The 27,023-nt window shown below is 44.3% G+C and overlaps 1 pseudogene; it reads left to right on the top strand.

The window, feature by feature from the left end:
* Positions 1 to 1,735: 1,735 nt before the first annotated feature.
* On the top strand, positions 1,736 to 26,814 carry LOC144762516 (small ribosomal subunit protein eS6 pseudogene; annotated as a pseudogene).
* Positions 26,815 to 27,023: the final 209 nt, after the last annotated feature.

The following is a 27,023-nucleotide window of genomic DNA, read 5'->3' as shown; positions in this document are numbered from 1 at the left end:
AAAGATGCAGGACTTGCACAGCGGTGATTCAGTAATTATGGTCAACAATAAACTTTATAGCGTGCAAGCAGGGTTGGACGCTGTCTGTACCTCCCAGCGAAACTGAAAACTGAAAACTAATGCAAAGCTCCTCCCAATGGAAGGAGACGTCCCAAGATGAAGATTTACTCATGTGTACAGTGGACGTCTGTTCACTCTACACATCAATACCGCATGACATGGGCATCACGGCCATTGAACAAGAACTGGCAAATTCTGATCTGGATCCAGACATGAAAATATTGATCATGGAATTAATGATTTTCACACTCTTCCATAGCTATTTTACAGTGTTCAACCAATGGTTTCACCAACTGAACGGGACCGCCATGGGAAATTGTGCCGCGCCGTCCTATGCGAATATCGTGATGAAAGCGTTTGAAGAAACACACATCCTCAACCATAACACCTGGTTAAGACATGGGAAAATCTTCTTGAGATTTATCGATGACATTTTTATTCTTTGGAAAGGAACAGAGTTGGAGTTAACAGAATTTCTCAACACATCGAATGGTATTAACCAGCGAATACAATTCACTTGGAACATGGACAGAGCGTGCATACACTTCTTGGATGTGGAGATACAATGCGACAACAGAAACTGGAACACCACGATATTTCGGAAGCCCACAGATAGGAACTCACTTTTGCATCACCAGAGTTTTCACAGACCCGGGCTAAAGCGCAATCTACCTCTATCGCAACTGATGCGAGTGAAAAGAATAGTATCTTCGGAAAACACTTGCCAACAGGAAGTCACCAATATGGTGGAAAGATTCAAAAATCGTGGTTATCCTCAACAAACCTTAGATACAGCAGTCAGCCGAGTTGGAGACATGAAAAGAGAAGATTTGCTACAACCGACTGTCAAACCGGTGAACACCAGGATGGTGGTGGTCTCCAAATACAGCATTTTGAGTAACTGCTACAAGAACATCATTCGTAAACACTGGGCACTGTTGAATTTTGAACCGGATTTCAGAGGCATCTTTGATCAACCACCTATGTTTGCATACACCAGGGGTCGCAATCTGAAGGAAATTCTGAAGAAATCTATCAAAGAGGGTGAATCAACCACATTCAAAGGCTTACGTCCTTGTTATAATTGCAGCAATTGCAACAATTGCATTCCAGGGAACACCATCAGTCACCCTATGAAGGGTTATCCTGTGAAATTAAAAGTGAATGCCACCTGCAACTCAGCCAATTTAATTTACATGCTTAAGTGCCCTTGTGGCAAGTGTTACATTGGACATACGGAGAGGAAGATCAGGACCCGTTTACTTGAGCATAAAAGCAATATAAGAACAGGAAACTTGAAATCAACTGTTGCAGCACATTTCGTTGAATAGAAACACTCTGTAGCTCAACTCAAATTTGTCATACTGGAACAAATCACCCCCACTCATAACAACAAACAGACATTGCTAAAAAGAGAGAACTTTTGGATTCGCTATATGGCATCGATGCAGCCACACGGTCTGAATGATCTAATGGAGTTTTTATGTTATTTGTAACCAGCCATGTTGATGCACATGCATTGTGTTTCTAATGAGGGTACTTGAATCCTATCTTATGTGACCATGTTTTCTTTCACACTTATTTTTCACTTACACTTGGAACGCCTCACCCAATATGGCCGCCGCGTTTTTTGTTTGAACTTGGTTTTGTTAGTCCGTTTTCACTCTTCACATGCATGCACGAGCCGGTAAAAACTGCACCTAGTGAGAACACCGCCGGGGTTCCCGACACATTGACGGCTATGCGCGCTTCCAACCGCATCACCGAGTAAGTACTCTGGCATGAGACCACGTTATTAGTTGCACAAACGAACTGAAGGTTTCTTGGTTAACACGCGCTGTTCTGTTTCAGAGACAGCGTCACAGCTTGTTGAAACTGTCCGTGAGTATGCCGCTCACGTTAATGCATGTTCAACTTTGCAGATCCCTTTTAAACTCACGGTTCGGTGATCGGGGTATAAGGTGGTTTCAACATACATTTACGTTTATCGGCCCGATGGATCTTTACTAAAACACCAGCTTTTGTTCCGGACGACTAAGGATTATACTTTTAAACAAACAACACACGCCTGAGTGTTATCTTTCACCAGAACATTTGGGCACCTTTTTGATTGATTTGAAATGCCGGTCACAAACACAGTGATATGTGATAATGTGTGTACATTAATTTTCTTGGGCACACACAATGACATGTTGATTTGTTCCTTTTTTTGTAGAGTTGTCCCCTGAGGAAGGGCTTACATATTAGCCCGAAATGCATTGGGGAAGGAATTATATCTGATGATGTTAATGTTGGATGTACAATCAGTAACTCACATGTTACGGAAACTTTGATGAACAATTAAATACTTTTTGGAACCCCAAGATGAGAATTAACTTTGATGATTAATCAGAAAGACTTTTCAGTCTGAATTACAGAGCTGTGCAACAGGGTGTCTCCTTCCATTGGGAGGAGCTTTGCATAAGTATGAATATTTGTCATAAACGGTTCTTGAGCTTCCTTTTGGAGGGGTTGCACAATGTTCCCATTGATTATAATTTAAAACATTTCTAGGTTGTGCAGATCTATGTAGAAAATGGTTACCATAGTGGTTATAATAGTACATACTATCATAATTTGTCGAACCCTGCAAATAATCATGTTTGGTAAATTTAGCAGACATCACTAAGTCAGACATCATATTATTTATACTTTCAAAGTCCCAATCATCAGCAAATGAGCTTGGTTTTACAAAGTCACTCAATGAGATCTTAATTTGGTGTGGATATTTCAGGATTTCAACCGGACCATAAATTTCGTAGTCAGTGTTGTCCCATGCTACCCCACCCTGTATAGGATTGGCTGTGAAGTTGACTGAAGAAAGTTCTCTTTTCTCGACGTGTGAAGATGTGTGTGGTTTGAGGATCAAGTTGATTTTCTGACTTGCTGTGTCCATTTTAGCATATTTTCCCTCAATGAAGCGTCCCAAAGTTAGTACCATGATGAGCCAAAGTATGAGGATAAATGCACCAAAACCCACCCAAAATGCAATCCATGGAGAAATCAGATATGTTTCTTCAGTTGTTTCAAAAGTACTTTAACTTTATCTTTAAAGGTTTTTGTTGATGGCTGTGTTTTTGATTCAGTGAAGCCTTCAGAGGAATCATCGAAGTTTATGAAGTAGCCGGATGCAGTTCTGTCAATAGTTCCAATTGCTTCAGGATTACTGTTTCTTGCATAGTCGTTTGTTACTTCATTATAGATTGGTGTGTCTCTGCTAAATGTTTTTATTTGGGTTTTCAGAGGTCTAAGTTCCATTGCATTGTTGCATAGTCCTTGTTGTAGTTCTGTAGGCGTTTCGAATGTGATTAGCCTCTTAGATTGAACCTCTGTGTTTGTAGCAAACCTTGGTGTTCTGCTACTTATCGGGAGTCCACTTGGCCTACTATTTGTTATCGGCCACATGATTGTGGTTTTACCAGGTCGATGGATACAACTCGGTTCTCCTTTTTACCAGCAAGCGGCGGTAGTACAACTGATCTTGTCCCGTTGATGGACAAGACAGGAACTGCTTTTCTGTAAGAAGGCCCAAATTCCTTCTTTACCGCGATCTTTTCTCTGACTAGATCCCCGACTTTTGGAATCCAGACAGGTCTTGCTGGGACAGGTGGTGGTTCTTCAGTGGTTGTTGGCTGCTGTTTCAACTTTATGTTGCTCAGGTCTTTTCTTGTTTCGTTTAAGTCCTGCAAAATAGCCAAACGATCTTTGATATCAAAGCTTTTTTCCTTCACCACTGAAGTCTGACTGTCGAGGTCTAAGACTAACATCCTAGTTCCAAATAATAATTCGTACGGACTGAATCCCTTCAGAGAATTTCTGGGCAGGTTATTTAGACTACGTTGGACACTTATTAGATGTTTGACCCACCCAGCTCCCGAACCTAATATCCTTTCTGTTATAGATAGCTTTATGCCTTGGTTTTTTCTTTACACCATCCCGTATCCCTCAGGAAGGAAGTGAGAAGATTCCCGCTGTGCTATGCTCATTTGGCCATGTTTCCCCTCAGGCCTAAGGGCTAAAGTGAAAACAATGGTCAAACGTAGCATGCTCCTAGCGTATATGCCATTTAGACTCGCAAATCTTTGTATAACAGTCCAGACGTCAGCCGAGTGCTGAGGATCTACATTATAAGTGGAAACTAGCCTGTATATGTTAATCGGACGCTTTGCTTTTTACTGTTGATTCTTTCTGGAGTGAAACGCCACGGTATTACACCGTTTCTCTCACCACTGCGATTTCTGTTACAGTTTGGGCAGTTCTTTACAAACATGGTATGATGCAGGCTCATGCCTGGCCACCAGTACCTTGATTGTAATTCTTCCAGAGAATCTTTTAGTTTGAGGTGTCTGAGACCCTCGCCGATATGTGCGTCTGCTATTAACAAGGTTCTCCTGTCCATGTTTGGAATCACTCTATCCCCCACTCCAGGGATTCGAGCAAAAGGGACGGAGTTTGCATCGATTATGTATGTATAATTGAGTGGATAGTTGATCGGTAGCGCTGAGCAGTCGCCTTTTGATGACGTTTTCACCGCCAGCACTGTTTCACCGTCAATATATTTTAATGTACGCTATTTTCTAGCTACGGAAGCCGATTTAGTTGCTACCGCTGTGGCTGTCTCAGCCAATGAATTCCCTGCAACGTGAACGCCATCACGCTGATGACTCAGTGAGTGTGTCACGTGAGTCTTTGGTAGTTCTTTTTGTAACAGAACTATTTGTTCCCAAAGCAGTTTTTGCTTTATTGTTGCACCTGTGTCATCTTTGTAACCGTTTTGAATCCATGTCTGCAAATCCTTGTTATATGATTTGACGCAGTAATATGAATCGGACACTATAAGTGTCGGGAATTCGCGATCCGCATTATCTAGCGCCATTTTCAATGCTATTATTTCAGTCTGTTGTTCTGAATTAGTTTCTACTGAGTGTGTTTTTGTTAATAGAGGTCTTAGTTTACCTCCGCGCCACACTTCTTTTGTAATCTCACATGTGGGGTTGTATGCTTGTTCTCCCCAAACGGAGGGTTGAGCATGTCCGTCTGTATAGATTACACAAGCGTATTGTCGTAAGGGCAGAATGTCGATTGGCAGAGGGAATGTTCTTTCATAATCTAGATTTTTCAGTTCCTCTAGTTCTGGATCAAAGTAGTAGTATACTTTGTCCGTTGTAATGGAATTCACCCATTGTATCCATTCCGGATTCAATGTTGTTGTTGGTAAATTACACGGTGTTGTTAATGCCTCAAAGGCTGATTCTGCTGTTCTGACTGTGATACGTCTACCGTCAGCTTGATCTTTTTCTCTAGCTATTGCGGTTTGAACTGCATGAACAATTTTTTCTTTAATGCTGAACTTCTTTTCAGCTTCTGTGTACAAGTGTGATTTGAATGCAATTGGTACCTTTTCTCCCTCATTAGAGGTCAGGTATGTGAATCCGCATCTTCCTGGGATGACTCGAATCACAAGATTGCGTGTGTTATCACGTGTTTCTAATTTTGTTTTAATTAACATGTCTGTTTGTAAGGATCTCAAAATTTCTGTGTGTATTTGAGTCCAATTGGTTCTTTTAAAATCTGGTTTTATTAGATCATAAAGGGGTTTGACCCTTTCTGCGTAATTTGCAATGTATGTTCTTCCGAAATTTAGGAAGCCTAGAATTGACTGTAGGTTTTTTAGTGTTCTAGGTGCTTGGAGTACGGCACATTTCTCTAGGAAATTGTCAGCCAGGCTTTTGCCTTCACTTGATAATTCATATCCTAAGAACAGGACTGTTAGATGGGCAATTCTGGATTTTTTAAAGTTGAATTTGTAACCCTCTGCTGCGAACCCAAGTATTATGGTGTTCACTCTCTTCAAGTGAGTATCCAAGTCATCATCTGTCAAGTATATGTCGTCGACATACGATAATGCTTCGTCATCATATGTTTGTAGTAATTCTGTTACTCTCGCTGAGAATACCCCTGGGCTATTCTTGTACCCCTGGGCTAACCGACAGAATTGTTTTTGAGTGCCATTTATTGAGAACGCAGACAAATATCTGCTCTCTGGTGCTATGTTTTGACAAAAGAATCCATTAGAGATGTCTAATGTTGTTTTGTATTTTTTGCGCACTATGTTATTCATTAGTGCAGCACTATGCGAGTTTTGCACTGCAAACGTTTTGCAACATGAGTTAAGGTGTCGGTAATCCAAAACTAGACGATATGAATTGTCTGGTTTGGAGACCGGAAACAAAGGGTTGTTCATTTGTGAGGTGCAAGTTTCAATCACCCCCTGGTATTCTAATTGATCTAGGATTTCTTTTACCTGTTTTTTAGCTTCTTGCTTAATTGGGTACTGTCTCTGTGCAGTAGGTTGTGATTTTAACTGGATTTTGTGAGGAGGAGAGTCCTCATCCCATCCTACATGATTTTTATATAAAGCAGGAGCTAGAGCTACTGCCCACTTTCTGGCAAGTGTATATTTTTTATGAATTGGGATATGATTTGAGAAGGCAGGCATAATTATTTCTTCGCCATGAGGGCACTCCCTGACAAACTCTGGTGGCCAGTCTTTTTCAGCTAGAAGGATGTCATAGCCCTTGGAGAGATTATCCCAAAATAGTCCCCTTATTTTTCTAGTCTTATCCCCTTCTATACGTAAAGTTATTTCATATATTTTGTGAGGTTTGCTAACTCTGGTGTCTGCAGTTTCCACTTGAAGATATTCATTCGTGTCCACTGTCTCCAGAAGATTCATAAGGACTTTGCGAGCTATGCTCACTTCTGCTGCGCTGTCTAGCATTGTCTGAGCCCATTCTCCGTTTTTCAGTTGTGTCCTCAGTATTCTCGGCATTGTTAACTACCTTGATACTGGCTACCTTCTTTTTTGGAAATTGTAGTTTCTTTTTTAGATGAGCAGATTCCTTGTCTTTGGACTTGGCGTGCTCTTCTCTTTGTTCTGATCGTCCTCTTCTTTCCGATTTCTGCGAGGAAGTCTGAAAATATTGAGAGGGACGTGTATCAATGTCTTGATATCTATCAGGCTTCTTTATATTATCCCTATTTCTAAGGGTATATCTTTTCCCAGAGGGGTCACTTTGGGGTGACCTGTGTCTTTGGTTCGGAGATTTTTCTCTCCGCCGAGGAGACCTTCCTCTGGACTGGAATTTCTTTTCTTTAGGATTGGATTGTTTGTTTCCATCCCAGCTCTTTTTTTGTGATGTTGAATTATTATTAAAAAATATTTTTTCAGGACTTTCAATCAGTTGTGGTTTTACTGGTATTCCACCTAAACTATCTCTACCTAGTTCCTCATAGGATTTTTCTATAATTCTGGCAATTTCAGCTGGTTGGTCTGCTATATCTGTCTCCTTTAACCTCTGGCGGATCGCCACGTTTGCTGCTTCTCCCTTTATGTTGGCTAATAATATAGCCGAGACCTGCTTGAAGTCTTTTAGTAATTTCATACCAAGAGTTAAAGCGGGTTCTGGACCGTATTCGTCTTGAATTTGTTTTAGCACATCTGGTATTACCGAAATGGATGGAACACCGTGCGTTTTTGTGTAGATGGAAGCAAAGACTGTACCCCAAGTGTCACAGTCCTCCACGTGTGGTGCGATTCCCATTGGAAGACAGATAGTCAGAATCCTGTGTTTTTCTAACGGGGTGGTGTCTGGAAACACCGCCTCTATTTGGGTGATTTTTTTGTGCTAGCCAGAATGGTATTTGTTCCCGTTTAGCTGGTACTTTACCTAGGCAGGATTGTATGTTCTGTGGTGTAATTTTATTTGTGTGCCCCTGGTGAGGGGTCAGCTGTGGAATTTTAATTGCTGGTTGGATTGTTGAAGTCCGCATCACATATTGGACTAATTGTCTATGTACTTTTATTAATTGTTTTAGCTGTGTTAAAAGCTCTGGTGCAGGCATTCTTTCGATGTCTGGATGTGGTGTGTATCCGGCTAGGACCGGCCACGTTGCTCCTGGTCTACCTAATGGACCGAGCCTGGTGATGTGATCATTATGTTTTAGGGTGCCATTAAATAAGAGCAGATGCTCTTGAAATTTAAGTGGTACTTCCACCTCCTCGAAAGGAGTGTACGTATCAGGAGGTTCCTCTGTTTTGTAATAGTGGAAGTACTTAGTTACAGCATTTGCTGCTGGAAAGTTTATCCATGTGTAGAATACCTCTGTCTGCCGATATTCGTGTGCCTCAATTACGAATATGACTGTGCCACCTCTAGGTGTCAGTCCATTTTCTATAAGTTTTAAGGTTATAGATTTCCTTGTGTTGACCGGGATGATTATTATACCCGGGTCTGCTTCTTGCATAGCAGTATCAGCTTCTGCGAGTTCAGTTGCTATTCTAACTGTCTCTCTTTCATCATCACTGTCTACCATTTTACCGACAGGAAGCTTATTTCTTTTGTTTGCAGATCAGGTTTCTTATGGAAACAAAGATTAGATGCACAATATTTTGGAACAGTGTATCCTTCAACGTTGACTAAACCAAGAACCATACATAGGAGTTTCCTCCTGCGAGGTCTGGCGGATATTACCTTTCACCCACTCCAGACGTCTTTGGAGTATTATGGGAAAAAAGGGGTCTGAGTGAAAAAGCACGACAGAGTTACTCTAAATGTCTTACGTTAGTTTTATCGCCCTTCCAAACGCGTTGGGCGCCATGTAGTGTAGTTCCTATTATCCCAATAGGCTCTGCGCATTGGAATAATACCTTCAATAGTATAGGCCTAGACCAGACGTTAACTAGGTCTACTACTGTTGATATTAGACTTAAAGTTTTGGGTTTGACAGCTAGCTCAGAGTTCACTAGAAACTTTCTCGAATAGGCAAGGAGGAGTTGAACCTCCCTGGATAGACAAAAAGGGATTTAGTTTCTGACAACCATAGAACATGACAACTTTGCTCTCCCCTAATCAAGAGTGTATCTCTAGAGTCGTGTGAAAACAAAAGACGACTTATTTTACTCAATCAGTACGTGCATTCTTAGTCTCACCAGATTGTAGAGAAAAGGAAGAGACGGGCGTATTCAATAAAAGATGTTATTTATTGATCAGTCTCTTTTCTCATACAAGAGAAATGGATCGATATTATTGCAATACTTATGGTTAAGTAAAGTGCATACATTAAAAGCAGAAGTATAAAATAATACTGTAAAAACATTGATATGGTTTCTAAGCCATATGAAGGTTTAAAATGAATAAAATGAATACATACACATATACATTTGACTAATCGTACTCAACTGGTGTTTCTAACTACGCCTACCCCGTGTACCTGACCTAAGCCTAATACGTGGGCGGGAATAGAAAGCAGCAGTTTAAGTTAAGTTTGTTTTGCCAAGTGACTGACTAAAGAATTCTCTGCAAGGGGTTATTCAGTTCCGTACCTGGAATCTAGGATGAATGAGGGATGGTATCTCTCGTCTCTGGTCTCGATATTCCAGGCTGCCTGCAAGGGCTACCCGGAAGCGCCGGAGCTGGATTTCTCGGCAGGAGAAAAGGCAGCTTCTCGTTCTCAGCGCGTCAGGAAGGCGGGGCTGCGCCAGCGGGGTCTGCTCTGCTCTGGGCTTCGGCAAGTCTGGCTGCTCCGATCACGTCACCACCGCGTGTGTTTGCATAGGGCAATATCGGTAATATTTATACCTTTAAGGTGCCGAGATTGACGTAAGGATGGACATAGATACGTCAATAAGGATGTCATACGACCTGGTCGTTAGCACATTCTTTTGCTGAAGTTCTCCGTGAAATCAAAACAATGGCCGCAGGGTTTTTCCCAGGTTGTCATAGGTTTGATTTGTTTTGAGAACTCCGTATGCCTTATCAGGGGCTGGAGGAATATCGCTTGTCTAATTAGATGGCAAACGTTATGACCTAATCAGATAACACGTTCCTGTGCCGTAGTGTGGCTTAATCAGATAACGGTTCCTGCATCATGTGGGTTTTCTGCCTCATGGGATGGCTGCTAGTTAACTTGTTAACCAGAATAGGGTCAGGAATAGGGGGATCGATACAGAACCTATAGGAATACATCACAACACGATCCCTCCCTTTCAATGCCGTGCACATAGCTTGTCCGCTCGGCGCTCACTACAGCTTACATTTTTCTCAGGCACTAGATGCCAGTTAGACTGCTTAATAACCCCATCAAGCGTAGGGCCGTTCTTAATTATTTGGAACTCTCTACCTCCGATATTTGTCTCTTACAGGAAACACACCTGCTGCACAAAGATCATCACAGGATAAAATCCCGAGCCTTCCCCACACTGTTATTCTCCTCCAATCCTACTAAGTCGGCAGTGGTGGCAATTCTTGTTTCTCGCTCCTTCCAGGGTAAGGTTCTCCAGAAAGACGCTGAGATCATGGGTCGCTTGCTCACCTACTACTTCCTAGTAGCTGGGGTGTCCCTTATCATAGGTTCGGTGTATGCCCCCAACGATGGTCAGGGCAACTTCCTCCATAGCGCACTCACTGAGGCGACGGCTAACTCAGAAAGACGCCTACTATTGGGGGGACTTGAATTTTGTCTTTGATAATCTTGCCGACCGATCCTGTTAGGGCAGCAACCAGGTATGGGCTCTATCACAGTCGGGGTTAGCCTGTGTACATGAATTAGGTCTAGTCGATTTGTGGCGACACTTCCACCCCCACAGCCGAGCTTACACCTATTACTTATGTCAGGCTAGATTACTTCCTATGCTCCACCCCGCTGCAGGCGCTAGACACTGACGCTGACATCCTCACTGCGTCCCTCTCTGACCACTCTCCGGTCATGGATTCCTTCTCAGTCCCACACACACAGCTACCCCCGCGACACTGGCACCTTCACGATTCACTGTTACACCAGCCCTCCATAATTGACCAGATTAAATCAGCCATTTCGAATTACCTAGCTCTTAATGCCAACTCAGATACCTCCCTAGCGACACAGTGGACTGCCCTTAAGGCAGTGTTACGGGGAGAACTCATAGCTATTTCCACGGCCATTAATAAAGCACGTTGTCAGAAAAGAGCTGAGCTCACTCAGAGGGTCGCTGAATTAGAACAGATGCATCAATGCACTGGGGCAGCTAGGGCATGGCGCCAGCTATGCACAGAACGGAAGCAACTTGCGGCGTTGGATCAGGACAAAGCCGAATATGTGTCTCTCAGCCTTCGCCACTCCTACTACACCGGAAGGGATGGATGTGGCCGTCTTCTGGCCCATAAATTGCGGGAGGTGAGACAAAGACTGGGGGTGCAAGCCACCCGTCCTCTTGGGTGTGACCCCACCTCGGATGATGTAGCCATTGCGGAAGCTTTTCAGGACTTCTATGCCAAGCTTTATTTTGGCGACTCCCTTGACTCCCGCAGCTTTGAATATCTAGAATCTGTGCAAATACCCGCCCTTAACTCCGCACAAGCCACCCATTTGGATAGAGACATCGGGACGGAAGAAGTTATAGCAGCAATCTCTCGCCTTTGGCTTTGTAAATCGATGGGCCCGGATGACTACTCGGTGGCTTTTTATAAAACTTTTTGCAATCAAGTTTCCCCCTTTCTACGGGACCTCTTTAGCACGTTTGCTCAGGATGGAGCCATTCCTGAGGAAATGCTGGATGCATCAATTGTAGTTATCCCGAAGCCCGGGAAAGACTCAACTCTTTGCAGCGCATATCGGCCAATCTCCCTCTTAAACATAGACATTTAAAATTATACACGAGCATCCTTGCCACACGCCTAGGCCCCTACATGCCCCAACTGGTGGAGCCGGACCAAGTGGGCTTTATTCCCCAAAGGCAAACCAGTGACAACATGAAGAGAGTGCTACACTTTATTGAGAAAAAAAAAGCTTACGGCACGCAAGGGGAATACATGCTATTGGCCATCGATGCAGAGAAGGCCTTTAACAGGGTCTATTGGGCCTATCTAGAGCCAGTCCTACAGAGATTCGGCTTTGGAGAAAAGATGCGCACTTGCATCCTCAATATCTATCGTACGCCCCAAGCCACGGTCCGGGTTAATGGCCAAACATCCTCCCGATTCCCCATTAGCAGAGGCACCCGACAGGGATGCCCCCTCTCTCCCCTCCTGTTCGCACTGAATATGGAGCCCCTCGCATTGAGAGTCAGACACCATCCCCTTATCACCGGGATTAAATTCAGCGGAGACGCACACGATCAGCCTCTACACGGAGGACATCCTACTCTCTCTAACCGACCCTGTCCAGGCACTACCAGCCCTTTTTATCATACTGCATAACTTCGCACAGGCCTCGGGATTTAAAATTAATATGGACAAATCGATAACTCGCTATCTGCGGACACGCTAGACATCATACAGGAAGAACACCCTATACAGTGGTCTACTACCACGGTCCTCTACTTGGGAGTGCAGCTAGGTCCTACCATACAAGCTACTGTTACTGCTAACTATGATAGGCTCCGTACTCTTAGGTTTAAAGTCTTTATTTCGATTCAAGAAAAAAATCATAAAAGACAAGAAATAACAGATGTTGCTTAATTAAAAAAACATAATCTTTACATTCATAAAACTAGTATTAAATAACATAGAAGGCAAACCTGAGGGGAAATTACTAGAATTAAAACACAAAAGCAAAAACAGGAGAGCTTACAAGTAAATTCCAAACAGTGATTAGTAGCATAAACAGAGATGGACAGTCCGATTTTGTGGTGCTAAGTAGGTCGTAGGGAAGCATTTGCAAGATCAGTAGGCTGTACAAAAATCTGATCAGAGAAAAAAAAAAATCACAGCAATCACAATGGTTATACTAGGGTTTCAACCTTATTATCCAGGCCGACCCCAGGTATTTAGCCAGGCAGACTGAAATGACCTCAGAGGTGTTAGTTAATAATACACGGATGGCCTCATCAGATTTTCTTATGGGCAGGCGCTGGAACAGTGGCTTTAACCATTTGGCTCTTGGTGCGAAATATCTAGGGCAGGCAAACAGAAAATGTCCTACGGTTTCCTTGTGGCCGGGGCACCATCTACAATGATCCGTAGTACTCGATGTCCAACTTTTCGTAAATGTATTCAATGGCAAAGCACCCACCCGAAACTGATGGTAGAGTTTCCTGTCCAATGTTTTGGAAATTAGATCCCAGTAATGTTCACGGGATGAGTCCAGCTTAAAGGACAGGAACCTACCCGTGAGATTGGTGGAGCTTGATGCATTGACTCTAGTCTGACGAATCGTGGCCCAGTACAGTTCTTTAAAAGCTGGTTTGGATGGAAAAGTACTAGTAGTGGGAGATGTCCAAAGCTGCTCCAGCCCCATATCCATCAGAATAGATTTTACCATTTTGAACCATTGGATTTTTCCTGAGCCCCCAAGTGACCTAACTTCAGCTACCTCATTAGCAAATAAGGTAAGTTCAGGAGTTGTCCATAAACGCCTCCAGAAAGCAACCAGTCTGAATCTGGCCATCTCATTGATCGGGGGACAACCCATGTCCAAGCAGAGAGGAATAGAAGGGGACGACGGTGGCAGGCCCACAAGGTTACGCAAGAATTTGCATTGTATTTTAAACAAACCCGTAAGGTCCATGTAGCCCCACAGATCTGCACCATATAAAATTGCTGGATTGATTTTGGCGTCATAGATCTTAAGCGCCGGAGAAACCCGCTTGGTAATGGATCTTTTTTGTTCGCTTAGTAGACAGCCGGTGAGGCGGGCAAGCTTTAGATGTTGTGCACCGACTTGAGCTTTCCATCTCAGACGGCTGTCTAGAGTGACCCCCAGATATATCATGTTCTCCACTTGGTCCAGTTTAACACCACCCATACTAACTGTGCACCGGACAGGGCGATTCTTCGTTAATACCATAAGCTTTGTTTTCCCGACGTTCACCTTGAGGTTGCTGGTGACACAGAACTCCTCAAAGCGGTCCAACGCCCGCTGTAGACCGCAGCGTGTTCGGGAGAGGAGAAGGGTGTCATCAGCGAAGATGAGCATCGGGACGCGCTGTCCTGCTAGCATCGGGGCGTCCGTCGAGGTATCCTTAAAAAATTTGACCACTTGGTCGATAAACAATAAAAAAAGGGTTGGTGCAAGAACACACCCCTGACGGACACCTCGGGTTACTGGAAAGTGTTCCGTCACTTGACCCTGGCCTCCCCATCTCACCCTCGCAAAATTGTCCTCATGCAATTTAATTATTAGGACAAGTAACTCCTCGGGCATTCCCAAGCTCCTCAAAACTCCCCACAGCTTGTCCCTCGGGACTAGATCGAACGCGGACTTCAGATCAATGAACGCTGCGTAGATGGTGCCACCGCCAAGCTGAACCACCTTCCAGTAGATCAGACAGAATCTGAACACCTGGTCGATGGTGCTCGTTCCTGATCTGAAGCCCGCCTGCATTGGAGATAGTATGTCCTCTAGTTCGATCCATCCTTGGACCCTACCCAAAATCATACGTGCAATGAGTTTTTGTGTTGTATCAATGAGGCTAATCGGGCGATAGTTACCAGGAATGGACCTACTGCCCTTTTTGTAGATAGGTAATATCTCAGCCCCCTTCCAGGATTTGGGTATGCTTGCACCAGCAGCTATGGAATTGGCCACCTTAGTGAGGTAGGGCGTCCACAAGGCGGGGTTGGTTTTGAACAGATCGGCTGGTATAAGATCCATGCCCGGTGCTTTCCCTCGCATAGTAAGGCTTATGGCCAGCTCGACCTCCTTTTCCGAGAAAGTAATGATCTCGGTTTGCATGGGCGGCTGCGGTACCATCGCCAGGAAGCTGGGGGGGTCGGAATTCTCGGTGCAGAACTGGGTCGAATAAAATGTTACCCATTCCGCAGGGGACACATGGTTTACAGGGATACGTGCATCCGGGTCCTTCCCCCACTTGACTATTTCCCAGAACTTGATGGGGTTATTTGATGTGGAAGCCTCCAATAAATCCGACCAATGCTTGTCCTCCCACTCCCGTTTAGCTTCCCACTGCGTTTTCCTATAGCTTGCTCTAGCCTCCTTCACTGAACCCATAATCCGAGACTTGACTGCTCTAATGAGTTGGGTATGGGCTTCTCTACATTTGTTGTTATACCATTTCTTGGGACAGATCGGTATTTTACAATTTGCCTGAGGCCGTGGTTGAGAGAGCAGGGATTTGAGGTCGGCAAAGCAACGGTCATGGACATTTATAATGTTGTTGGCCGTTTCAGAATTGTCCCCCAACTGATCATATGCCAACATCTCACTATATGTGTCGCGAACCTTTGCGTTAACCTTATCCCTTAATGTAACATCCTCCACAATTTTGGACCATTTTAATCTCTTCCTATCATTGGTTAGGAAGGCATCCCCAGTCTGTGAGGTGCCGGAGTTCTCGGATCTCACTAAACCTGGTATCTTTAATTTTAAGGACAGGGGATTGTGGTCACTTTCTGGGCGGGGAAGTACTGCCATGTCCACCAGCAAGGGCCAGTCTCCTAGTTTTAACAGAATATAATCGATACGGCTTTTTCTAAACCCGTTATCGAATGTAAAATTCGCTTCCTGGTCTGATTTCGCACGGCCATTAACAGCCCGAAGACCCATATTGAGACAAAGAGCCGTCCAATTCACCGCTGCCTCCGTTGTTATTACTGGTTTGATGGGCATCAGATCAGGAATACCCCATACTGCATCTTCCGCGGAGCCCCAACTGTCCCCTGAGTCAGGTAATGGCTCGAAGGTACAGTTTAGGTCTCCAGCTAGGAGGGTGGCATGATCACTATCTAGGTCAGCTAGAATGGTATCCAATGTTTCCATCAGGGGAGGGGGGCGGCCTCCTGGCAATCCTCGGGCGTATATATTAATCAGGATCATATCCCGACAACCAGTCTTACTCAGCTTAATGATGAGGAGGTCGGGGTCTTGTACTGTGATTTCTGTGGAATAAAATCCCAGGGATTGTTTCACCCAAATCAGTAAGCCCCCTGAGGCTCTCCCTTTGGCACCTCTAATTGCAGGTTTAAAGAAGTTTATGTATCCCTGCCTAAATGTTGGTTCGGTTGCCCAGGTTTCCTGGAGTAGGATAATATCATATTTATCCATGAACTCCAGCCAGTCGTCAGAGTGGATACAACGTTTAACCCCCGCAACATTCCAGGACACAAGGGTAAGTAATTCTGGGGCGTGGACCACAGAGGGTACCACCGAGTCCAGGACTACTAAAGTGCCCTGACTGATCTCAACGTCCCACCCATTCTTGGTGCACCCATTGGTGCTCTGAATTTCCCCTATCTTCAAGGAGATTTCCACTTCCCTTAAGGGTGATATGGGAATTCCTGCTATTATTGAGGCCCCCATTCGCTCTTCCTCTATAATTCCAAGCTGCCGGGGCTTATCGCTCGGCCTAACTGCCAGAGACCCAGAATTTACTGTGGGTTCGGTTTTGCAGGACCGAGATTGGAGTCAATCGTTGGCCTCAAGATCGGATAATGGGCCAAATTGATTGAAAAGAAATGGGAAATGAGAAGGTTGTGGAGTCCTCGTCGTGGGGTAGCGCCTGATGGTGGGTTGGCTGTGTCTAGATCCCGTTAAGATACTACTCTGCCTATATGGATAAAAGTATGATAGGCCTAGTGTCTGAACATCCCCCTGTCTGGCAAACCTAGCTTTCCTGCTGATCATTTCCACTACCCAGGGGTCCTTAAACGAGATTAAGACACAGTCACCCTCCAGATCTTTTGTGCCATGGCCCACCCAGTCAACCCTTCTTACATACAGGATTTCAGTTGACAAAGAGGGGGGTAGGGGTCGATTTTTGTTTAACCAATAGGTCACCTTATTGCGCAGGTCGCCGAAAGTCTCCCTCTTGCCAGATGGAAGGGGGGCTACACCAGTCAAAACTATTGTATATAGTGCAGCCTCAATAGGGAGGTCGGCCCGTGGGTTGGTATGCCTGCCTTGTTTTTCTATCAGAGGTTTTATGGATTTACGGTGATGATTAGCTAAAGGCCCTTGGGGGGGGTGCCGGGGAGTGTTCGAACTAGGTTGAGCCAGGGAGGGTGGTTTAGTTGAGCGGGGTCTAGCAGGGTTTAAGCTATCCGATTTATCCGTGGGCTTCGTCTTTTGCATAGGTTGAGATGAGACCACACATGCGCTGTTTGTTGTGATCTTAGGATCCTCACCCCTCGTTGGTCTGTTGGTTGCTGCCCCAGGGAGTTGATTATTAAAAGAGGAGGAAGTATTTGTTAGCTTAGGGGCTGGATGTATTGGTTTAGGTTTAGTCCCCCCATGGCTCGGGCCAGTTAGAGATAGTAGTAAGGCTGAGTTCGTATTTACTACTGCCTCCAAGGTGTCTATTTTTAAAGTCATTAACCTGGTCCGCTCTAGAACAGGTAGTAAGAGATTTTTCATCAGGGCCTCAATTTTAACCAACAGTGATTCATCACTGTTTTGACAGGTAGGACATGGGTCAGAAGATCCTAAAGAGGTGAGGGAGGGGCATAGGACATTAGGAAATATACTGGGACGTTGTTTATTGCTAAGATTACCCATAGCTGGTGATGTGGAATTGGTGAAGGGATTACCGGTGGTGTCTTTTACTTTTAGTTTAGGCCTTTTGCGTTCTCTCCCCCCCATATGGCTCGTATCGTGCTTTCTCTTCCTTGTTACCATATCAGTGTCTACCGAATTCATGTGGGTCAGTGTAGTGGGAACAGTCTTTGGAGAGTCGGGAGGTGAGTGGGGGGTTTCTGAGGTGTAATCTGACTCAAAGCAAACCTGGGATGCGGTTTCTCTACTTGCCTCAAGGTCACCCAGATGGTGTTCAACATGGACTGGTGTATGTACGGGAGAGTCAACCCCCTCACTATCCATATGGACTAAGGCCTCGGTGGTAACTGAGTGGATACAGTTAAAGGCTGCATGAGTTTGTGCCACGGGGCTAGGGATCGTGGCCAGCCTACCCAATGAAGAGCGCTTTCCACTGAGTAAGTCAAGTGAAAGACGTTTTTCTACCATAGCGATTTCTTTTTCAAGTATTCCTGTGGCACGAGTGATAAAAGCATCCAATGGCCCCGAAACCACACCTTTGGGAGTTTGGACTTGGACTATGCGTGTTTTGCCTGAACGTAATGACATATTTGCTAAGTGGCACCAGTAAGGGAAATGACAACTAGACACGCTATTTACACAAGATGATTAAATTAACATTAACAGTGCTCACAAACAACAAAATGTTTCTTCAGTCCAAACGGTAGGAGTGTTAAAAAAGGGTAAATAGAGGGTCACTGTTCCGCCTACCTTGGGTGTATCACAAAACCAATATAGGGGTTATGGGCCAGGCCGTTCTCTGCCGTCCTCGAACGGCCTCAAACGGCCCGCTCTTAGCCCGGTCTTCGCTCCGGGCTGCGTCCCGCGCTGCGGGAGAAGTAACCCCAGATAAAGCAAAGTCTGAGAGCAGTGGGCGGGCCGGCAGGGAGAGCGGACCGGAAGTTGTCACCGGTCTATCAGGGACTCCTGGGATTTGGAGTCCCTGGACGCTCGCAGCCCTGCAGCCCTCCGCCGAAGTTAGTGCCTGGTCCCTGAGGGGTCTCTCAATCAGCTCCTCCTCTCTGTGGGCCGCGAAGCGGCACCCGCGAAGCGGGTGCGGCGAGGTTGGTTAGCGGTCAAGCGGTCCACAGGGTGTCCAGCCAAAGGTAAGCGCGACCCAACAATGCGCTTTTACAGATAAAAATTGCTCTCCCAAGGAACGCTGTGCTGCAAAGGGTTTAAGAAGCCGGGCAGTGGGCGGTGGGCGGGCCGGCAGGGAGAGCGGACCGGAAGTTGTCACCGGTCTATCAGGGACTCCTGGGATTTGGAGTCCCTGGACGCTCGCAGCCCTGCAGCCCTCCGCCGAAGTTAGTGCCTGGTCCCTGAGGGGTCTCTCAATCAGCTCCTCCTCTCTGTGGGCCGCGAAGCGGGTGCGGCGAGGTTGGTCAGCGGTCAAGCGGTCCACAGGGTGTCCAGCCAAAGGTAAGCGCGACCCAACAATGCGCTTTTACAGATAAAAATTGCTCTCCCAAGGAACGCTGTGCTGCAAAGGGTTTAAGAAGCCGGGCAGTGGGCGGTGGGCGGGCCGGCAGGGAGAGCGGACCGGAAGTTGTCACCGGTCTATCAGGGACTCCTGGGATTTGGAGTCCCTGGACGCTCGCAGCCCTGCAGCCCTCCGCCGAAGTTAGTGCCTGGTCCCTGAGGGGTCTCTCAATCAGCTCCTCCTCTCTGTGGGCCGCGAAGCGGGTGCGGCGAGGTTGGTCAGCGGTCAAGCGGTCCACAGGGTGTCCAGCCAAAGGTAAGCGCGACCCAACAATGCGCTTTTACAGATAAAAATTGGCTCCGTACTCATATCAGAGGGGAACTTAGCAAATGGAAACACTGCCCCCTCTCTTGGCTGGGTAGAATAGCAGCCGCCAAAATAACAATTCTCCCCAAATCCTCTACCTATTCCAGACCCTCCCTTTGCGCCCACTGCAAGTTGTATCCAACAAACCCAGTCCGATCTAGCGTAATTCATATGGCAGGGCCGCAAACCAAGGTTCAAGCACGCGATCGCGGTCCTACCTCCTGAGCGAGGAGGTGTTGGAGCCCCTGATATCCAGCTTTACCTCTATGATGAGCAGCTTCGCTACTTAGTAGAATGGAGCCGCCTAGAATCTGGGAAACACTGGCTCTTTCAGGACCAAGTGGTCCCTGCCATGCCCTCCCAGGGTGTCCCCTTTCTTCAGAAGAAGCATAGGCCACCTAACCTCTACGCGTCTTGCATCGCAAACACAATTATGGAGGCTTGGGACCGCACTGCCATCCCCTACGAACTGATATCGTTTCCCTTCCCCTTACGCCATTGTTTATTAACCCCGATTTCCAGCCGGGTATTAGACCCTAAAGCCTTCACAAGCTGCCACACCACTTCATGCCGCTCCCTGGGGCATCTGTTTTACTTGGAGGGCGTCATCCCATTCCCACAGCTTCGATTAAATTATGGCATACCGGAAACGGACCGTCTATCCTACCTACAACTCAGGCACTGGGCACTACAGCCGCAAGTCAAACCAGGTGCTCAACGTCTACTAACCCCATACGAGAAATGGCTGATTACCCGATCATCTGATAAAAAACTCATCTCTGACCTTTGCAAACACTTATTAGAGGCCACCACCTTCACATATAATGCCGGACGAGCTCGTTGGGAGCTGGAGCTGGGGAGGACTTTATCTCGCAAAGAATGGGATGACATATATTACAGAGCCTGGCATTCCGCATACCACACAGGTCTCACTGAGACACTGACCAAGGTTGCCACCTATTGGTACTACACACCGGAGCGCTTGCATCACTTTGACTCCCACCTTAGTGCTCTGTGTTGGAGGGGTTGTGAGGAGGTAGGAACTCTGGAGCACCTCTTGTGGAGTTGTAGACACATCCAACCATATTGGACACCAATCCTTGATGACATAGACTCCCATCTTGATACACAGCTCCCACGCTTCCCAGCATATATTCTACTAGGCCTGCCCAGCCCCCTAACATATCCCTTGTAATCCCAGAGGGGCTGTCTAATTGCTATTGCCCTAGGAGCGGCCATCCAGAACATACTAGCGCATTGGCGCTCTCCCCAGATCCCGCCACATTCGGGTAGGCTACAGAGACTCTGGATGGTACTGGGCATGGGGAAACTGTCCCTCACACTGGCGGGCAAGGGCAATGAATTCCCAGAACAATAGTGTCCTTTCCTAACCTTGCTGACAACGGAATTCCGGGAATTGACGTCCTCGATATCTTAAACTCCTCCGCCTAGCAGATACACAGATCCCACTAAAGCATAATCCCAAACAGCCACGATGATCTATCGTGAATTCAACACCTCCACCCTTCCTTTTTTTTTCTTTTTCATATTCTTTTGTTTTGTGGACAGGGGAAGGGGGTAGGGGGGCGGGTGGGAGGGGGGTGCTCGGGTTCTTAGTTCCTTTACTCTTTCTGCTGTGGGCCCGCTCCCTGTATATTACTCAGTAATGCTATAATTATTGACATGCAATGTCTATATTGCACTGTTTTAAGGAGCAGGGAGTCCTGTTCTTTTTCTCTCTATGTGAAAATCAATAAAATATTGAAACCATAAAGTTTCAGGAACTAGACAGCACACAGTCTGTCTTCTTAACACATTCTGGTCCTTGGTTCATTAGGATGTTAGGCACAGGGAAGCTGTAGCTTACAAAATGGAGGTGGCTGTCTTGGGGTTCACCCAACAAACCTTAAGGGGCCTAGGCAGGTGTGAGAGGAGGACTCTGGGTTGCTTGGGAGCTAGGGAGCCAATCAGTAAGCTCAGGCTTCTGGAAAAGGGGTCTGAAAGCCCCTCCTCAATTCAGAATCTCCTTGGAGACACACAGGTTCAATCCATACTCTAATTCTGCAGGTAAGGACCTAAAATAGGCCTCTAACAATATAGCTTTTCAAACACTCATACAACTCACTCTCCTAGCCAAAAAACTAGTGCTACATACACTTTCCAAACACAGTTTAAACACTAAAAGCAGATTACTGCAGTCTCAAGGCACACTCCGGCTCACTTTACTAAAGTGCACAGAAATAAAGTGAGAATTAACATGAACAAAGTTTAAATTGCCTCAACATGTGAACAGGAGTAAATAGAAACAGGAGAAGAGAATAATGAATGTGGTTACACTAAAAATGAATAAAGGGTTGAGTTGTCTGGAGAACATAAAGATTGTGGGTTGCAAAGTTGATCCTCACCACTGTGCTAGGTTGAGATTTTTGGTAGGCATTTAGAGCTACTTGCAGATTCATGATCTCCATGATCAATCATTACTAAAGAAATATTCAAAGACAGATTTGAGTTTTTTTTTCCAGGAAAACATGCTCCAACCAACAGACATCATAGCATAAGCATTTGATGTTATTAGTGTAGACATGGTGGGGTTTACCAGGGGAACCTTAGATTTAAGGGGAAATCTGCAGATATAACACTGTATGTAGCTGTCATGGGAATTAATGTACTGATGTAGAAGGATTTGTGGAAGTTAGGAATTATACTAAATCCAAAGGCCAAAGAGCAACTTTATTAAAGTATCTGAAAGTAGCAATTGTTTAATTGAACCATTTCCATTAGTAATATATTAAAGGGATTTTCTCAAAACCTAAAGTTGAAAAAGAATGTCACTGCTGTGAAGAAAAAAGAGGAATGAATCTCTGAGTGCACGCAATGAGTTTAAGAACTATCCGGATGACTTATTTTGGACGGGATTATTGAAGAAGTAGACTATAGTTTTGGCTAGAAATCAGGACACCAATTTAAGATTATACGTAGATTTAAGAGCATTACATTCTAATAGTGTAATTAATTGTCATACACTCTTGAGTATCAATGAATTGATTTCTATAGTGAATGGGGCCAAGTGGTTTTCCACCCTAGAGTCACACTAGGCATATCACCAAATTGAATTGAACCCTGAAGCTTATTTTTGGTTTATATCAATTCATATGAATGCCATTTGACTTAGTCGTGGTATTTCAAAGAGCCATGCTCCATATTTTCAAGGACATTGGAAGTTATGTGAAATGCTTTCAAGATGAAATACTCATTAACTGGAATTCAGAAGGCACATATTTGAAACATCTAAAAGAAATATGCGATTTGTAAGTTGTTCAACAGAAAAGTAGAGAACTTCGGACATACCTTGTCAGGAGATGATGTTGTCCCTAAAACGTCCTTGGATTATTATAGTACATTTGTCAAAAAAATGGAGCCAAAAAGGATGTTAGTGAGGAAGAATGCTGGGTTTGTCTGGTCAGGGGAACAAAAAGGAGCTTTCTTCAAATCAAAAAAGATATTATAGAAGACCCTATCTTGAAATCTATTTGTAGAGAAATACTATGTTATAACAGTAGATGCTATTGTATAATATGGAGTAGGGGTTGTGTTAGCACAGAAGATGACGAAATTAGAATGGAATGTGGCATTTGCTTCTAGAACATTACATTTCAATGAAAGGAGGTAGCAGTTATTAAATGAGAATTGTTGAAATGTGTTATGGCTGTAGAACATTTTCAGAATTTTGTATGGGGCATTCAACTCCTTTCGTAGACAGACCATAAACATCACATGGTAGAGGATGGAATGCCGCTGCCTATATTGCAAGGCTAACATCTAGATTACAAGAAGATATCTATTGTGTGGAATACGTGCCTGGCAAAAGTAATTTAACTGTCGATTGTATTTTCTTTCAAGATTACCTTTGGATGATCCTAATGTCACAAGGAAAGTGATAGTGACAAAGGTCGATATGTTGTGGCAACATTAGATAAAGGTAGTTCTCTTTTGAAAGTAGTATCTGAAGAGGAAGGGAAAGAACCAGAGGGAAAATGTATCAAAGGACTTGAGAGCTAGCCCATGAACGTCATCCAGGGATGTCATCTATGAAGAGGAGGCTTAAGGAACACATTTGGTAGCCTGACCTTGATAAACTGGCCTATAGACTTATTGGAGATTTGTTACAGATTGCCGAGAGTGTGTAAATAGTGATAGGACGTTGAAGGTTAAACTGGCACCGTGTACAGTAGCCAAACGATCCTTGAGAAAAAGAGGCCTTTGATATAGCAGGAACGTTTCATTGTTTGCCTGGGAACTCCTATTTCAACTTTGTATTTATAGACTACTATTCCAAGTAGCCTGTAGAAAAACTAAGGTTATGATAGACTTTTTAAAGATATTGTCAGTGGAGGAGGACATCCCAATTTTCTGGTTACAGACAATGGTGGCACTGATCCAGGGCCCGTACTAATTGTTGATCAGGAATCGACACCCAACAAACATCACTACAATGGCCTATACACATTTATCCAGTAACCCTGATGAGCTGGGGTTAATTCATTCCTTCCATCAGATATGTCTATTTATAAATCCCTTTGGACATCTGTTAAACGACTAATCCTGATATCAACGTTCCTTCTACTTGATCAATGCACCAATTAGTTGAATAGTTGATGGCAATGATAATTACTAACGTACCAATCATTTAGATAATGAATTACAGACTCTCGGTAAGGTTAATAATGAAAATGTTATCTCAATTTAAAGGTATTCGCTCATCTGCATTAGGTCACAATTAAAAACACCAAATCTTATGGTAGGAGAAATTTTGTATCTTATACAGACTCATTATGCAATGGCATTATGCAATGAAGGAGTAGATAGGTTGAGAGACAAAAGTTTTGCAAATATTCATGCCAGAGAATAATATACCTAACGGAAATATATATGAAGAGACAATAGGTTAATCTACAATATTGCATATCAATATATTGTTGACAGAGTGGATAGGTGGAGAGACAAAAGATTCAGAGACAAATACACTAATGCTGAGATTCTGAGAACGATAAAGGCTAAATACAAAACTATCGGTCTGTAGGGAAAACCATCCCCTAGTCCCAGGAGATGATGGAGGTTCCCCAAAGAGGAATCAGGGAACATAAGATATAAGGACAGGAACAGAACAGGACTGGAACAGCTAGGCCTCTATGCAAACCGACGGACAGCGACGCATCTCCCCTTTTTTCTCTTGTCAGCCTAAGCTTTTTCGCCAACCACACCCCCAAAGGCACCCTAATTATAGTCTGAAATTGACATGTCCATCCCACAAATTTTGCATTTTACCCCATAACTCGCACCGGGATTGGTGAGCTGGGGAGGTGGCGTTGTCAAGTCACTATGACTTCACCTTTATTCAACAATTGTAGAAAACAGGTCTGAATCTCAACTTATTCACATGTTCTCCACATTAGTTACAAATTCACATTCTTCGTCTTATAAATTAAAGTTATTCGCAGAAGACGTCTCCGTTCCCTCGCTTCGGTACAGTAGTTGGCAGGCAACTGACACACTGGCCTTCACTCCTTCATGTCTTCTGCGGCGTACAGCACATCTTTTCCTCCTCATGGCAGAAAAAACTCGCTCCTTGCAGTTTCCCCCTCCCACCATAACCAACTTAAATAAAGCGGCGTCTTCATTCAGCACACTAAAGTGAATAGAAATGAACATTTATTATGTGATAATGAAACCATCACTTTTTACCTCCCACCATCCACTAATTTATATTAATGCAAAAGCTTAGTGCAAAAAGCGGCATTAATCATTACTTTATAGCATGCTGCAACAGGCAAAATACTGGAGCACATGTGGCCTATTCATGCAATTTCTTTTAAATCACAAAGTTATGACATTATTATTCATTTAAGTGTAAGTTCAGGCATGCGCAAGGCAGTTTCCCCATGGTTATGTTGGGTGTATGTTAATTTTACTGTATCTACTTATTTTTAGTACACATTAGGGAGGTACTCTATTCGAGCAGGTTTCATTTTCGCGAAGCCCTGCTTCATTTACCACCTTGTATGGGCCTCAATGTATTGGTCAGAGTGAGAGATCTAATAGTGTACTCAAAGATAGCGTGGTTTGGTAATGCACTTTGGCATGAGTGGGAAGAGTTTTTCCCACAGAGGGTATGGTGATATAGAATTACCCCTCATTTTCTAACTGAAATATGTACTTTTCGTTTATTGAAAGGGAGAGAACCAGTAACCAAAATTCAAACCATGATGATTTAAAAAGGAGATAGGTTGTGGAAATGCTATTAATTATACTCAATAAGTAGTGGCTGATAGAATTGCAGAGAAACAAGGGCTGAAGGGTGAAATATGATGGAAACAACACATTTTGAAAAGTCCATGGTTTGTGGTGGGGGATTGGATCAAGGTTTTGAAGTTTGGTTAGGACAAGCGTGATCTCAAGATTAGGAACCTTAGCAGGATAGCGAATGTCCCCAAGATGGACGGGTCTGAAATGTCAGGTGTATAGTGAAGTGCGTGGGACAAGATAGGGATATTGTAGAGAAAAATGGTTTGTGCAGTACTGACGAAGGAGCATCTTTCTTGACTTTTGCTCTACAAAATCTCCATAGGAACAGATGTGAAGGGTTTACCTGTTGAGACTCATAAACAGGTGGCTGTTAAGGCTCATCAACAACTGCTAGTCTTTCTTCCTCAAATGGTTCTGTTGTAATAAATGAATGTGTTGATGATGAGCGCAAACTCCAAACTTTCTCTCAGAAGCGCATGGCTACCGAAGTTCCTGCTGATCCCCTTAGGTGATGAGTGAAAGGGGTACGTTATCGTATTAGCGGGTACAATGACAAGCACAGATTTCCCATGAAGCAAGGAATCTTGACCCACACAGTTGTTCGTCTGCTTTTCAGCAAGAAACTGAAGAAAGCAAACAAAAAACTGTCTGTGGTTGCATTGTTGATGCTCAACTTGGTGATTGTGAGGAAAGGTGAGAAGGATTTTCCTGGCCTGACTGACAACACTGTCCCCTGTCATCTTGGTCCAAAGAGATCACGTAGAATCTGCAAGCTCTTCAAACTTTCAAAAGAAGGTGATGTCAGCTATTATGTTGTGAAGAAGCCCCTAAGCAACGAAAACAAGACACCTAGAACAAAAGCACCCCAATTCAGTCAACATCTTGTGACTCCTAAACTGTTGCAGCACAAGTGCAGGCATATTGCTCTGTAGAAGCAGTGCACAAAGAAGAACAAGGACGAGGCATCCGAGTATGACAACATTCTGGCTAAGGGAATGAAGGACGCCAAGGAGAAATTTCTGGAACAGATTGTCAAAATACTCCTGCTGTCTTCACTGGAAGCCTCCACCTCAAAATCTGAGTCCGGTCTGAAATAGAACAAACAAAACAAACTTTTTTTTGTGGCAAATCAAACATGAGGATGTGTGGATTCTGAAACCTTTGCCAACTGAGTCAAGAACCATGGTAGGATAAAGGCTGAATCTTTTAAGTTTAGCTGATATTAGTCCAAGCTGAATATATACATTCACCTGTACAACATAGCTGGCATTATCCAAGCTGACTGTATACAAAAATTGACTTTTTT

The sequence above is a fragment of the Lissotriton helveticus genome, chromosome 6, assembly GCF_964261635.1.
Source record: "Lissotriton helveticus chromosome 6, aLisHel1.1, whole genome shotgun sequence".
In the NCBI taxonomy this organism is placed as follows: Eukaryota; Metazoa; Chordata; class Amphibia; order Caudata; family Salamandridae; genus Lissotriton; species Lissotriton helveticus.
Note: the sequence above shows the minus strand (reverse complement) of the source record. Positions and strands in the feature narration are given on the sequence as shown.